Below are 16,483 nucleotides of genomic sequence, written 5' to 3' on the forward strand. Positions count from 1 at the left end.
AAATTCTCAGAGAAATACTGGCAGTTACAGATATAGACCTACTTAAAATTCCTATTCAATAAAATCATACAAACCAAAATTAAAGTTAGAACAGTTGGGGAATATTGTCATGTCACTAGATAAGACAAAAATTTGGAAATTTTTATATAGAAATGTACTGAAATTTGGAATAAATTTGGTTGTTAACCAAACATAAATAATCAAGATATCTATTATCAGTAACAAAAGAAAAATAAATTGTGAAAAATAAATGGAAATAGAAAATATGTTATGAATAAAATGGCAACTATCAGTGGAGTGTTTAATCATTCCAGTAAAAAGTTTAGTACAGTTTTATTCTCAATCTTGGATACCACAGAAAGCATTATGGTAAGATAATTTGGGGCCAAAAGTGCTATCATATAAGAAGATTTGGCCATGTGCTCCTCACATATTTACGGAAAATAAATTAACAAGATAAGAAAAACTTGATATTCACAAAATAATTGTATTTATGCATAATTTTAAATAGTTCAAGATTATTGGTGGTTGCCAAAGGCAGAAGTTGGGGGAGGGGAGGTTGAGCAAAAGGGGTGAGGGAAGTCAAAGTTACAAACTCCCAGTTATAAAATAAAGAAGTCATGGGATGTCATGTACAGCTTGGCAACTATAATTAACAATACCTTATTACATATTTGAAAGTTGCCAGGAGAGTAACATTTAAAAGCTCTCACCCACAAGAAAAAATATTTGTAGTTATGTATATGGTGATGGATGTTAACTAGACTGACTGTGGTGATAGTTTTGCAACATATACAATATCTAATTACTGTGTTGCACAACTAAAGCTAATAGAATGTGTGTCAATTATATCAATACCTCAACAAAAATAAATTTTTTAAATAGAATTTAAAATAGTTCAGTGGTCCTATATAATGGATTCAATGGTGTGTAGTATTGTTCTTTATCTCAGAAGAATATTATGTAATTATTTTGCATTAAAATTAGGAATTTGAAATTAAAACAGTGAAAGTATATAATGATGTATCTAAAAGTCTATATATATGTGAATAATAATTGAAAGAATTTAGGCCAGTGGAATAATGAATGAATATTTTTTTGATGTAAATGACATTTAAATTTAGCAAACAAGAAAATTCTCTTGTCTAGAGCTGCTCTAGTCTAGCTATATATTTGCTAGAACTAATATACACATATATATATGTATATATATATATATATTAGGTGTATAGTCTAAGTAGCATATAACAAATGTGTTTCTAACTTTCTATTGACATAAGCTGGTAGTAAAAAAAAATTATGTTGAATTTATAAACTCGATGATATATACTTGTATGTAGACAACTACATACATTTCAAATTTACGAAGCTCGTGCTATCCCATGAGTAAAATTAATAAATCATTTTCCAGATTCTGACTCCAAATGTTTGATTTTTTTGCCTTTGAGTGTGGTCCCATTTTGTCATGGCCATGACCTGATCTGTTGCTGTGGTCTACTGTTCTCAGAGTCTGGCATGTGTAGGCCATATCCTAATCTGTCCTCTTTTAATGGTGTGCATTAAATTTCCTTAGTGCACCTTGAATTCTTACAATCAATAAATGTGATTAATATGTCTAAAAATGACAGTCTGATTTAAAAATAGCACCATGAGTCACTGCTTAGGTTGAATACATCTTTTGAAATTAGCAGGAGAGTATTTTCTGTAGGTGATGATTAAGGTCACTATTCTGGGAAAATGACAACATATAAATTTATCTCTGGGAAGAAGGTATAGGTATTTTTTTCCAATTAATGTCAGCACATCTTGACCCTTTTGTTTCCATGACAAATAACCAACTTAGGTCTCATTTGTAAGAGCAACCTATTTTAAGACAGTATGACTAAAAGAAAGGCTATTCAAAGATTCAGTCTTAGTGTCTGTCCTTCGTTTGTTCAAAATACACAAAGGTGCTTTTATCCTAAAAAAATAACCCTGCTCCCCAAAATTCCATTCTGTAATAATGTGACCTTATTGTTGCTATTTTGTTAATTAAAAACTAAATCTCACCTAGGTGAATTTCTCCAAATATTTATTCCTTTTTATCAGTAATAAAATGCTCTAGAAAACAAATAAAGATCGTTTCTCTGCTGATTTTTATATGTGACAAGGTTTAAAAACACAAAGTAACAGATTTTCTTTGTAATAGTATAAGCTATAAACCTTAAAAAAAAAAAAAAGCCCTCTAAAAATAGCACAGCTGAGTTGCTATCTTCCTTACCATTGCATTTGTGCATGATGTTAGGGAAATTTTAATTACTCATCAGGTGCACTGGTTTCAGCTTAATTGTATGCAGTGTATTTAATTATCCACCAGATACTATTGGAGTTTCACCAAGTCCAAACTGTGCATGCATCATGCCTACTACTACCCATTTTCAAATACCAAGTAGAAAAGCTCTAAGTGAGCAATACACTAAACAAATAAATAAACACTCAGAAAACATTTCTTAAGCATCTATTATAGAAAAAGCATCCCAGGAAATAATTGGATGGAAAATGAGAAACGTTTTTGTTTGTTGGTTTTTATCTTTCTAGTGTGTAGTACGTTGTTTGACCAGTTTTCAGTCAATAAATTTACTAAGCTAAAGAATTAAAAGAATGTATTGAGTTTGTTTTCAGGGTTGTAACACACACTCTTACAAGAAAATCTCGAAAATGCACACGGAAACAATGGATGGCAAATTTACTAATTCAGAAATTGCTTAAGATAAGTTCTAATAAAAAATAAAAGTCCAAAAAACAAAGATGGCTGCTTGTGTTATTTAATTTTTCTTTTTAAAGATTTTTCACTGAGTATAAATATAGTTAGGAGTTTTCTGACAGGCAATGCTTAATTCACCCATTTTTGTGTGTGTGTTTTAATGATGGAATAAAACATAGGAGTTGTGTATACTAAGACATATTCTATAAAATAAAAATCAGAACCATGATTTAAAAAGAGTTTTGATGGCAAAGATTATGGTGCTAAGAAATGCAATTAAAATTAAGTATGGATCAAGGTTTGGTACCATATTTCAGTCAAAAAACAAATGGCCTGTACAGGACTGCCTACCAAGGGTTTTAGTTCACTGCAATCTACATCATTTCACAAATATAGTGGCCGTCATAAAGTCAAGGTAGTCTAGGCTGGCTAGTAGAAGTCTGGGATTCATAATTACTGAAGCTCTACTTCTGGAATCCTATCTTGACCATGTGTTTGTTTTTGAAGCTAATTTGAAAACTTGGATATTGTCAGATAAAGGTATGCAGGAGGTTAGAAATCTAAAGTCCTCTGTATTATAGGAATGAAACAACCTGCAGCTTTAGAGAGGGGAAAAAAAAAACCACCCTGAAAACTACAATCATTAGGGGAGTTTCCTGAGGTGAAATTTGAAACTTGTCCCAGGGAGGGCAAGGAGAAACTGAAGAAAGAGGCAGACCACTCCAGATTAGCTGGTGGCTGTTTAATAAGCAAGGAAATTTACATACAAGGCTCTTTCTGATCAGGGCAACACGAAGTAGATCTCTGCACAGCCCTGCCAGAATCTTAAAAAGACTTTATAGAGAGCCCTTAAGCGGGCTTTATCTTCCGATGGTTTTCAACAACACCTTACTGTCTCAAGGCTATGGCCTTGGGACTGGCTGCTGGTGTGAGAAGAGAAGGTGGGAGGAACATTCTAAGGACAGCAGAAAGGGTCCAGCTCTGGGGTCGACCGGCAGTCACGTCCTCTCCATGACCTCCTCCTAAAGAGATCCTCATGTATTTAAAGGATTGACCCATGAGAAAGAAGGAACTACTGTTCTGCGAGCACGACTAGGACCAAGGGGAAGAGGTTGGGGAAGCAGTTTTCTGCAGAAGGTACAAACAGTTTTGCAGTAATGAAAAAAATCACCAATTGAGATGGGTCTTCTTGTGAGAAAATGCTTTCAATTATGTAGTACAGGCAATTCTTATTACACTAAATATATGGACTGAATGTCCTCTGATGTTCCTTTAAATCTAGGAATCTGTGATTAGTTTGCCTAAACACTGGATTGTTTGGTTAACATTTAAGTACATTGTGAACAATTCTTTTGAATTTATCTTTTGTCAGAAAATTCAAAATCTTGTACCTTATCTTTTTTCTTCCAAACAACCATAGATGATAGTATTTTTAATATAAGTTGGAATGATGGTTAATTAAAGAAAAACCCTTGATAATTATTCGAAGTTAAAAATTGTGCTACATTTCACAACAATCTTTCAGGCTCTAGATGTTCATTATGTAACTGTTTCTCACATTTAAATGTGTTCTAGTATGATTTTTAGAGTGCCTTTTACAGCTTCATGTTTCAACTTGAGCAAAAAGATGTCTTTGCATACTCCATGTCCTGAAGTCTGCACACTTATATTTGTTGCAGAATATTGCATTTTTCATCAGTCTTAACAAACATAACTGCATACAGTGTTGATCAAAATCTTGACAGTGATCTTTGCCTGACACACATGAATTTGCACAACCACAATTTTCATGGTAGTGTATTGTATCACTGGTAGACAGCGATAGTCACACAGCTATAGAATAGATAGGAGAACATATTCATTTAGGGGTTTCTGTCTTGGTTAGCTGTTTGATGCTTCATTGATATCAAATTGTAATATTTGGATTGTGTAAAATTTTCACGGAGTTGGTAATTTCATTTGCTAGTCAATTAAAATTTCTCTGAGAAATATGCTTCAGGGGGGGATCATGCACCTTTGTAACCACTGAGTATGCTGGACCTGGTTGGGCCATTGGAGTTGGCTGAAGAAAATCCTTTTTTGCCAGGGTGGCGTATTTCTGGAATTAAAACGTAGAGATCACTGTACTTGAGTGGCAGCACTTTGGGAATCCTTCAGAACTATTTGGCTGTCAGCATTTTAAACTCATAGTAGCATACCAATCCTCAGGGAAATGCAATATCAAAAGGGAAAACAAGCAGAGATGTCGAGGGGAGAATATTCTTGCCAAGAGTGTATTATTTGTTTCTAGTAGTTAGTGTTCTTTTCGATTCGGTTAGGCCCTAGAGGAAATGGAAAGAATTTCCTTAGGTTTGGTATTTTGGCAAGATGACCTGCTGATTTATGTGAATCAGATTTCATTCTAAAGTGCTCTTAGAATCCTCAGATCATTTTCAAGATTCTATGTTTAAAATGCTAGCTGGGCATCTCTAGGTCCCCGAGGAAATCAAAAATGGTAAAAATTATTAATGAAATGATTTATTTGTTATTTATAGGATTTTGTTAAAGTTTTCCCACTTTTATAAATTTTATGGATTACTCTTTAATAATTTCTCATGCATAAGATCTTGTAGAAAATATATGAAGCAGGTGGAAAGAGAGACAATAGGTAGTAAAAAAAAGATAATCTATAATTTATTTATTTATTTTTTTTACTTCTGAATTTCTCCTTTAGGAATGTACTTGTGAAGTAATGTTTTATTTAAGATTCTGTGCAGAAAATAATTGCTTTTAAAATCTTTTCTACTTCTCACCTAGCGCACATATGACTTCTTGTTTTTTTCTATTTGGAGAACAAGTTTACAGCTAGCAAAAGTAGGCTGGCTGAAATTTTTTAAAATATCTTTTCAATTGTGAGGTGTTTTATTTTATTTTATTTTATTTCTTTTTACATCTTTATTGGAGTATAATTGCTTTACAACGGTGTATTAGTTTCTGTTTTATAACAAAGTGAATCAGTTATACATATACATATGTTCCCATATCTCTTCCCTCTTGTGTCTCCCTCCCTCCCACCCTCCCTATCTCACCCCTCTAGGTGGTCACAAAGCACCAAGTTGATCTCCCTGTGCTATGTGGCTGCTTCCCACTAGCTATCTATTTTACGTTTGGTAGTGTATATATGTCCATGCCACTCTCTCACTTTGTCACAGCTTACCCTTCCCTCTCCCCATATCCTCAATTCCACTCTCTAGGTCTGTGTCTTTTTTCCCGTCTTACCCCTAGGTTCTTCATGACATTTTGTTTTTCTTAGATTCCGTATATACGTGATAGCATATGATATTTGTCTTTCACTTTCTGACTTATTTCACTCTGTATGACAGACTCTAGGTCCATCCACCTCACTACAAATAACTCAATTTTGTTTCTTTTTATGGCTGAGTAATATTCCATTGTATATATGTGCCACATCTTCTTTATCCATTCATAAGATGATGGACACTTAGGTTGTTTCCATCTGCGGGCTATTGTAAATAGAGCTGCAATGAACATTTTGGTACATGACTCTTTTTGAATTTTGGTTTTCTCAGGGTATATGCCCAGTAGTGGGATTGCTGGGTCATATCGTAGTTCTATTTGTAGTTTTTAAGGAACCTCCGTACTGTTCTCCATAGTGGCTGTACCAATTCACATTCCCACCAACAGTGCAAGAGTGTTCCCTTTTCTCCTTACCCTCTCCAGCACTTATTGTTTCTAGATTTTTTGATGATGGCCATTCTGACTGGTGTGAGATGATATCTCATGGTAGTTTTGATTTGCATTTCTGTAATGATTAAGGATGTTGAGCATTCTTTCATGTGTTTGTTGGCACTCTGTATATCTTCTTTGGAGAAATGTCTATTTAGGTCTTCTGCCCATTTTTGGATTGGGTTGTTTGGTTTTATTGTTATGCAGCTGCATGAGCTGCTTGTAAATTTTGGAGTTTAATACTTTGTCAGTTGCTTCATTGGCAAATATTTTCTCCCTATATTGAGGGTTGTCTTTTATTCTGGTTTATGGTTTGCTTTCCTATGCAAAACCTTTGAAGTTTCATTAGGTCCCATTTGTTTATTTTTGTTTTTATTTCCATTTGTCTAGGAGGTGGGTCAAAAAGGATCTTGCTGTGATTTATGTCATAGAATGTTCTGCCTATGTTTTCCTCTACGAGTTTGATAGTTTCTGACCTTACATTTACATCTCTAATTCATTTTGAGTTTATTTTTGTGTGTGGTGTTAGGGAGTGTTCTAAGCTCATACGTTTACAAGTTTGAAAGTACCTGTGCATTTTTCCCAGCACCACTTATTGAAGGGGCTGTCCTTTCTGCACTGTACATTCCTCCCTCCTTTATCAAAGATAAGGACCCATCCCATACCCATAACCCATACATGTATGGGTTTATCTCTGGGCTTTCTATCTTGTTCCATTGATCTATATTTCTCTTTTTGTGCCAGTACCATACTGTCTTGATTACTGTAGCTTTATAGTATAGTCTTAAGTCAGGTAGCCTGATTCCTGCAGCTCCGTTTCTCGTTCTCAAGATTGCTTTGTCTATTCGGGGTCTTTTGTGTTTCCATACAAATTGTGAAATTTTTTGTTCTAGATCTGTGAAGAATTACAGTGGTAGTTTGATAGGGATTGCATTGAATCTACAGATTGCTTTGTGTAGTATAGTCATTTTCACAATGTTGATTTTTCCTATCCAAGAACGTGGTATATCTCTCCATCTATTTGTATCATCTTTAATTTCTTTCATCAGTGTCTTATAATTTTCTGCATACTGGTCTTTTGTCTCCTTAGGTAGGTTTATTCCTAGATATTTTATTCTTTTTGTTGCAATGGTAAATTGGAGTGTTTTCTTGATTTCACTTTCAGATTTTTCATCATTAGAGTATAGGAATGCCAGAGATTTCTGTGCATTAATTTTGTATCCTGCTACTTTACCAAATTCATTGATTAGCTCCAGTAGTTTTCTGGTAGCATCTTTAGGATTCTCTATGTATAGTATCATGTCATCTGCAAACAGTGACAGCTTTACTTCTTCTTTTCTGATTTGGATTCCTTTTATTTCCTTTTCTTCTCTGATTTCTGTGGCTAAAACTTCCAAAATTATGTTGAGTAAGAGTGGTGAGAGTGGGCAAACTTGTCTTGTTCCTGATCTTAGTGGAAATGGTTTCAGTTTTTCACAATTGAGGATGATGTTGACTATGGGTTTGTCATATATGGCCTTTATTATGTTGAGGAAAGTTCCCTCTATGACTACTTTCTGGGGGTTTTTATCCTAAATGGCTGTTGAATTTTGTCGAAAACTTTCCTTGCATCTATTGAGATGACCATATGGTTTTTCTCCTTCAGTTTGTTAATATGGTGTATCACATTGATTGATTTACATATATTGAAGAATGCTTGCATTCGTGGAATAAACCCCACTTGATCATGATGTATGATCCTTTAAATGTGCTGTTGAATTCTGTTTGCTAGTATTTTATTGAGGGAATTTGGATCTATGTTCATCAGTGATATTGGACCGTAGTTCTCTTTTTTTGTGACATCCTTGTCTGGTTTTGGTATCAGGGTGATTGTGGCCTCGTTGAATGAGTTTGGGAGTGGACCTCCCTCTGCTATATTTTGGAAGAGTTTGAGAAGGATAGGTGTTAGCTCTTCTGTAAATGTTTGATAAAATTTGCCTGTGAAGCCATCTGGTCCTGGGCTTTTGTTTGTTGGAAGATTTTTAATCACAGTTTCAATTTCAGTGTTTGTGATTGGTCTGTTCATATTTTCTTTTTCTTCCTGATTCAGACTTGGCAGGTTGTGCATTTTTAAGAATTTTTCCATTTCTTCTAGGTTGTCCATTTTATTGGCATAGAGTTGCTTGCAGTAATCTCTCATGATCTTTTGTATTTCTGCAGTGTCAGTTGTTACTTCTCAGTTTTTATTTCTAATTCTATTGATTTGAGTCTTCTCCCGTTTTTTCTTGATGAGTCTGGCTAATGGTTTATCAATTTTGTTTATCTTCTCAAAGAACCAGCTTTTAATTTTATTGATCTTTGCTATCATTTCCTTCATTTCTTTTTCATTTCTTTCTGATTTGATCTTTATGATTTCTTTCCTTCTGCTAACTTTGGGATATTTTGTTCTTCTTTCTCTAATTGCTTTAGGTGTAAGGTTAGGTTGTTTATTCGAGATGTTTCCTGTTTCTTAAGGTAGGATTGTATTGCTATAAACTTCCCTCTTAGAACTGCTTTTGCTGCATCCCATAAGTTTTGGCTCATCGTGTCTCTATTGTCATTTGTTTCTAGGTATTTTTTTAATTTCCTTTTTGATTTCCTCAGTGGTCACTTTGCTATTAAGTAGTGTATTGTTTAGCCTCCAAGAGTTTGTATTTTTTACAGATCTTTTTCTGTAATTGATATCAAGTCTCATAGCATTGTGTTTGGAAAAGATACTTGATACAATTTCAGTTTTCTTAAATTTACCAAGGCTTGATTTGTGACCCAAGATATGAGCTAACCCAGAGAATGTTCCATGAGCACTTGAGAAAAATGTGTATTCTGTTGTTTTTGGATGGAGTGTCCTATAAATATCAATTAAGTCCATCTTGTTTAATGTATCATTTAAAGCTTGTGTTTCCTTATTTATTTTCATTTTTGATGACCTGTCCATTGGTGAAAGTGGAGTGTTAAAATCCCCTACTATGAATGTATAACTCTCGATTTCTCCTTTTATGGCTGTTAGTATTTGCCTTATGTATTGAGGTGCTCCTATGTTGGGTGCATAACTATTTACAATTGTTATATCTTCTTTTTGGATCAATCCCTTGATCATTATGTAGTGTCCTTCTTTGTCTCTTCTAATAGTCTTTATTTTAAAGTATATTTTGTCTGATATGAGAATTGCCACTCCAGCTTTCTTGTGATTTCCATTTGCATGCAATATCTTTTTCCATCCCCTTACTTTCAGTCTGTATGTGTCTCTAGGTCTGAAGTGGATCTCTTGTAGACAGCAAATATAGTCTTATTTTCATATCCATTCAGCCAATCTGTGTCTTTTGGTTGGAACATTTAATCCATTCACGTTTAAGGTAATTATCGATATGTATGTTCCTATTCCCATTTTCTTAATTGTTTTGGTTCATTGTTGTAGGTCTTTTCCTTTGCTTGTGTTTCTTGCCTAGAGAAGTTCCTTTACCAGTTGTCATAGAGCTGGTTTGGTGGTGCTGAACTCTCTCAGCTTTTGCTTGTCTGTAAAGGTTTTAATTTCTCTGTTGAATCTGTATGAGAGCCTTGCTGGGTAGAGTAATCTTGGTTGCAGGTTTTTCTCCTTCATCACTTTAAATATGTCCTGCCAGTTCCTTCTGGCTTGCAGAGTTTCTGCTGAAAGTTCAGCTGTTAACCTTATGTGGATTCCCTTGTGTTATTTGTTGTTTTTCCCTTGCTGCGGTTAATATGTTTTCTTTGTATTTTTTTTTGACAGTTTGATTAATATGTGTCTTTGCATATTTCTCCTTGGATTTACCCTGTATGGGACTCTCTGTGCTTCCTGGACTTGATTAACTATTTCCTTTCTCATATTAAGGAAGTTTACAACTATAATCTCTTCAAATATTTTCTCAGTCCCTCTCTTTTTCTCTTCTTCTTCTGGTACGCCCATAATTCAAATGTTGGTGCATTTAATGTTGTCCCAGAGGTCTCTGAGACTGTCCTCAGTTCTTTTCATTCTTTATTCTTTATTCTGCTCTGCAGTAGTTATTTCCACTATTTTCCCTTCCACATCTCTTATCTGTTCTTCTGCCTCAGTTATTTTGCTATTGATCCCTTCTAGAGTAATTTTAATTTCATTTATTGTGTTGTTCATCATTGTTTGTTTCATCTTTAGTTCTTCTAGGTCCTTGTTAAATGTTTCTTGCATTTTGTCTATTCTATTTCCAAGATTTTGGATCATCTTTACTATTATTATTCTGAATTCCTTTTCAAGTAGACTGCCTATTTCCTCTTCATTTATTAGGTCTGGTGGGTTTTTAACTTGCTCCTTCACCTACTGTGTATTTTTCTGTCTTCTCATTTTGCTTATCTTATTGTGTTTGGGGTCTCCTTTTTGCAGGCTGCAGGTTCCTAGTTCTCGTTGTTTTTGGTGTCTGTCCCCAGTGGCTAAGGTTGGTTCAGTGGGTTGTGTAGGCTTCCTGGTGGAGGGGACTAGTGCCTGTGTTCTGGTGGATGAGACTGGATCTTGTCTTGCTGGTGGGCAGTTCCATGTCTGGTACTGTGTTTTGTGGTGTCTGTGGACTTATTATGATTTTGGGTGGCCTCTCTGCTAATGGGTGGGGTTGTGTTCCTGTCTTGCTAGTTGTTTGGCATAGTTTGTCCAGCACTGTAGCTTTCTGGTCATTGAGTGAAGCTGGGGGCTGGTGTTGAGATGGAGATCTCTGGGAGATTTTCGCTGTTTGATATTATGTGGAGCTGGGAGGTCTCTTGTGGACCAGTGTCCTGAAGTTGGCTCTCCCACCTCAGAGGCACAATACTAACTCCTGGCTGCACCACCAGAGCCTTTCATCCACACATCTCAGAGGAAAAGGGAGAAAATTAGAAAGAAATAATTAGTAGAAGTAGAAAGTAAGAGAGAAAGAAAGGAAGAAAGAATGAAAAAAGAAGGGAGGGAGGGAGGGAGGGAGGAAGGAAGAAAAAGCGAAAGAAAGAAGATAAAGTAAAATAAAATAAAGTAAGATAAAATATAATAAAGTTATTAAAATAAAAGAAAATAATTATTAAGAGAAAAAAAAAAAGGATGGCTAGAACCCTGGGACAAATGGTGGAAGCAAAGCTATACAGACAAAATCTCACACAGAAGCATACACATGCACACTCACAAAAAGAGGAAAAGGGGAAAAAATAATAAATCTTGCTCTCAAAGTCCACCTCCTCAGTTTGGGATGATTTGTTGTCTATTCATGTATTCCACAGATGCAGGGTACATCAAGTTGATTGTGGAGATTTAATCTGCTGCCCCTGAGGCTGCTGGGAGAGATTTCCCTTTCTCTTCTTTGTTTGCACAGCTCCTAGGGCTCAGCTCTGGATTTGGCCCCGACTTTGCGTGTAGGTCACCGGAGAGCAACTGTTCTTTGCTCAGAGAGGACGGGGTTAAAGGAGATGGTGATTTGGGGGCTCTGGCTCACTCAGGCCCGGGGGAGGGAGGGGTACGGAGTGCAGGGTGAGCCTGCGGGCGGCAGAGGCAGCACGACGTTGCACCAGCCTGAGGTGCACCGTGCGTTCTTCCAGGGAAGGTGTCCCTGGATCCCAGGACCCTGGCAGTGGCGGGCTGCACAGGCTCCCCGGAAGGGAGGTGTGGATAGTGTCCTGTGCACACACACAGGCTACTTGGTGGCGGCAGCAGCAGCCTTAGCGTCTCATGCCCGTCTCTGGGGTTCACGCTGTTAACCGCGGCTCACGCCCATCTCTGGAGCTCCTTTAAGCAGCACTCTTAATCCCCTCTCCTCACGCACCAGGAAACAAAGAGGGAAGAAAAAGTCTCTTGCCTCTTCAGCAGGTCCAGACTTTTCCCCGGACTCCCTCCTGGCTAGCCGTGGTGCACTAACCCCCTGCAGGCTGTGCTCACGCCGCCAACCCCAGTCCTCTCCCTGCACTCTGACTGAAGCCCAAGCCTCAGCTCCCAGCCCCGCCCGCCCCGGCGGGTGAGCAGACAAGCCTCTCGGGCTGGTGAGTGCCGGTTGGCACCAATCCTCTGTGTGGGGATCTCTTCGCTTTGCCCTCCGCACCCCTGTGGCCATGCTGTCCTCTGCGGCCCCGAAGCATCCTCCCTCCGAAGTATCCCCCCAGCACTCTCCGCCCGTGAAGAGGCGTCTAGTGTGTGGAAACCTTTCCTCCTTCACAGCTCCCTCCCACTGGTGCAGGTCCCGTCCCTATTCTTTGTCTGTGTTTATTCTTTTTTCTTTTGCCCTACCCAGGTATGTGGGGAGTTTCTTGCCTTTTGGGAGGTCTGAGGTCTTCTGCCAGCATTCAGTAGGTGTTCTGTAGGAGTTATTCCACGTGTAGATGTATTTCTGATGTATCTGTGGGGAGGAAGGTGATCTCTGTGTCTTACTCTTCCGCCATCTTCCCTGCCGTCATCTATTGTTTTCACATTGGAGGAATCTGCAACCATTTCAGTCTCTGAAAATGTGTAAGAATAGTATTTTAATGCTATATTGGGTAAGTGGGAACTAGAATAAATATTTCATAAATTATTAAATATATATCTGACATGTAGAAATACTATTATAAATTATATATTTAATATTGCATATCATATGTATAACTAATATGTATATTATATAATTTGGGAAGAAAATTCTGAAAAAGTAAAATGAATCCTATAAGTGGCCAAATAAAGCAAGGTGAAAATATTGAAAATTTTCAAAAATAAATACTTTTTGGGTACTTGCTTAATACCAGCCACTGAGCTAGACATTAGTTTTAGAAAAGTGCATAAAATTAATACACCCACTTCACTCAGGAAGGTTTCAATCTGAAGATAAAATGACATATAGCAAAGCAAATATGAAAATATTTGGTGCATTCTATGATTGCAAGCATTAGAGTGTATAACAAGAGCACTCAATAAGAACATCTGAACCACGGGATAAGGTGAAAGGGTAGTCACTGAACACATTTTTGAAACACTAACACTAAACTGTGACATAAAAATCAATGTCAGGGTGAGCATGAAGTCTATATAACTTGTGGCTGAACAATGAGTTTTGTTGAGGTGGATGTGAGATGACAAAGAATGGCTAAAGGACTCAGATCCCATAGAATCTGAGGAGCTGGATCTGTAATGGTTTCTCTTCTCAAGTACCTAAATGTGCTTCTTTACTAAAGGGAGAAGCTCACTATATCTTCCCTATGTCCTGTGATTGTGCCCCCAATATTGATTTCTCCTAAAAACTTCAAGCAGATATTTCAAGACTCTGTTTTCAAAAAGAAATGGTATCTGCAAACTAAATTAGTATGCTATTACATCATCCCTTTTACTGTTGAAAATATTGAACAACAGTATGGCTTTCATGAGATCTATGAAACATTCTTAACCTTTCTGGACCAGTTAAAGAAATAACAATAGTGATGGGCTGACAAAGCAATAGAAACAAATGCCATAATGTGGTTTTATGGAAACATGTGCAATATATGTTATCATTGGCCTATTAGCCAGTATTCCAAAAATCTTACACAGCATTTTTATCTAAGCAATGCTGTATAAATACAAATCATGTTGTTTTGCTTTCATCTTTTTTATAGGACTTGCAAAATATGCTAAATCTTAGCACTGGTATTATAGAAATATATATACATATATATATACACATACATATATATATATATACATACATATATATTCTTTACATGCAGAATTAAAAGAAAACCTATGACTTACTTTCCAGTCTTTGATAACCATGAGTTCACTTGCTTCTGGGACTCCAACCAGGAGGATGGTGATGTTCAAATAACGTTGTGTCCCTGTTGTGATATTTATTATTCAATTAATTTTTTTATGCTTTCATCTCCTATGGGCAGGAGTAGTAAGAAATCCCTTAATTACTTTCTATTTCATATAGAGCTGCTTTGGGTAATCTTAGAAAACAAATTCAATTAGAAACTTAAAAAAAATAAATAACTAGATTCTACCTATGCTCTTTAATCACTGCTGAGAATATGGGTCAGCAAAACACTAGCGATAATGAAATTATTTAAGACTTTGTATCAGATTCTTTAATGATTTCTAAGGTTTTATTTTTATGTATGTAGTTTAAGGCTATGATAATGAAATTTTGAATTTCTTCCAATGGGTTTAATTGCTATGACATTTCTTAGGTAACCTGATCCATTCCTGATGCCAATGATTACAGACACAGGTTAATTAGAATTTTTCCTCTTTAAAAATGAAAACATTTTGATAATAAGAATGGATTGTATATTGACTTTATGTATCTGATCAGATCTTTATGAAGTTCATTTGATGAAGTTATTGATATGATGTATATTAGGTCATAAATGCTTAGTCCCATCATTTTAAGTGCTTTAATATTAGGTTTAGTCATTCATTTTATAATATACGTATAAAGGTTACTCAGGTTTGTATATTTGAAATAATTCACAGTACTCCTCAGAGCATACTCACATAAGGATTTAATGAAGGCAAATAAGGCAATGCAGCAAGAGGAGAGTTCAGGCAAATTTGAGGAGGTCCAAGAGACTTGTAGGCACAACTCCTCTGGGGCCTTCTTATTCTCACAAGGACTCGAATCTTCAAATTGAACCAACAACATCTTTGTGATGAGTTTGCCTTAGAGACAGCTCGAAGAGGCAGATGTTCCCTGTAGGGGCCTATATGCCCCTCTAGTCATGGAGCTTAGACAGGCTAGAAAGTTAAAGCATAAATGGTAGTTTGTTGGGACTTCCCAAGAATATCTATCCTCAGGCTCAATGATTTATTAGAAGAACTCACAGGACTCAATGAAGGTATTATACTCATACAGTAAATACAGTATTAGTACAGTATAATTATACAGATTAAAATAAGTAAAGGGAAAAGGCACATGGGGCAAAGTTTTGGGGAAACCAGACGCAACTTCTAGTCATCCTCTCCCAGTGGAACTGCTCAGGTGTGCTTATTTCTCCTAGCAATGATACGTGGTAACATGTGTAAAATGTTCTTAACCAGGAAAACTGATCTGAGTGTGGGTGTCCACCGTATTAATTGGGGGTCAATCACTTATGCATGCTTGACCTCAGCTGGTTAGACTCTAGCCCCCAGAACAACAAAAAAGAAACAAAAAAAGAGCATTCACCATGGATAATGTTGTTAGCATAAACTATAAACTAGCTGGTCAAATTAGTGCCCTGTGCCCAAAGGCCACAGGCAACAAAATGAAACACACTTATCAGGCAAAATATTTCAAGGGCTCAGAGCTCATCTTTCAGAAGTCAAGTAAAGGCCAGAAGCAGAGACAGGCCTTTCGTGGGAATGTGTAGGGTTTGAGCAAACCAGGCCTGCTGAGTTAAATTTTTCCACACAAATGTTCTTCAACAAATAATTTTCAAGGTAAAATAAAGAACTAGAGGAGGAATTGATATATTAAAAACAACTTAAAGACAAATCAACCTACTTGAATGTATGGGTTTTCTTTGAAGCATTTTACAAACAAATAACCAACAATTGCTGTGTGTGTGTGTGTTTTAAATGAATAAAACTCAAAGAAATTTGACACTAAGAATAGAATGAGCTTCAATTTCTTAGACATACAATGTAAATATGATACAGAATCTTTTCTCAATTTGTTCAGGGAATTATTAATAGCTTATATTATGGCACATTTCACATGGAGTTGGCATTTTTTAAGCCGTTGATATTAATTGAAAACTGAATATTTTAGCATAACAGTAAATATAACTTCCCTTTGTTCTCTATTTCTAGCATACAATGTATTTATTATGTTTAATTCACATTTTGGATTGATGAGTTTTTATTCCCTTCCATTCATGTCAGAAGCATTTGGAGCAATGAAACATCATCTTTCTGAAATTTTCTCCTCTTCTATGTGCAGGTATGTTAAAGTACCCTATTCTTTTCCTATATATGTTTATTACTTTTCTGTATTTCCATTACTTTTCTGTATTCCTCAGGTCTTGTTCTCACAAGTGGATGTTTTCCAAGATGTTGTCAGCATTTATCTT

This window comes from Globicephala melas, chromosome 4 (assembly GCF_963455315.2).
Source record: "Globicephala melas chromosome 4, mGloMel1.2, whole genome shotgun sequence".
Taxonomy (NCBI): Eukaryota; Metazoa; Chordata; class Mammalia; order Artiodactyla; family Delphinidae; genus Globicephala; species Globicephala melas.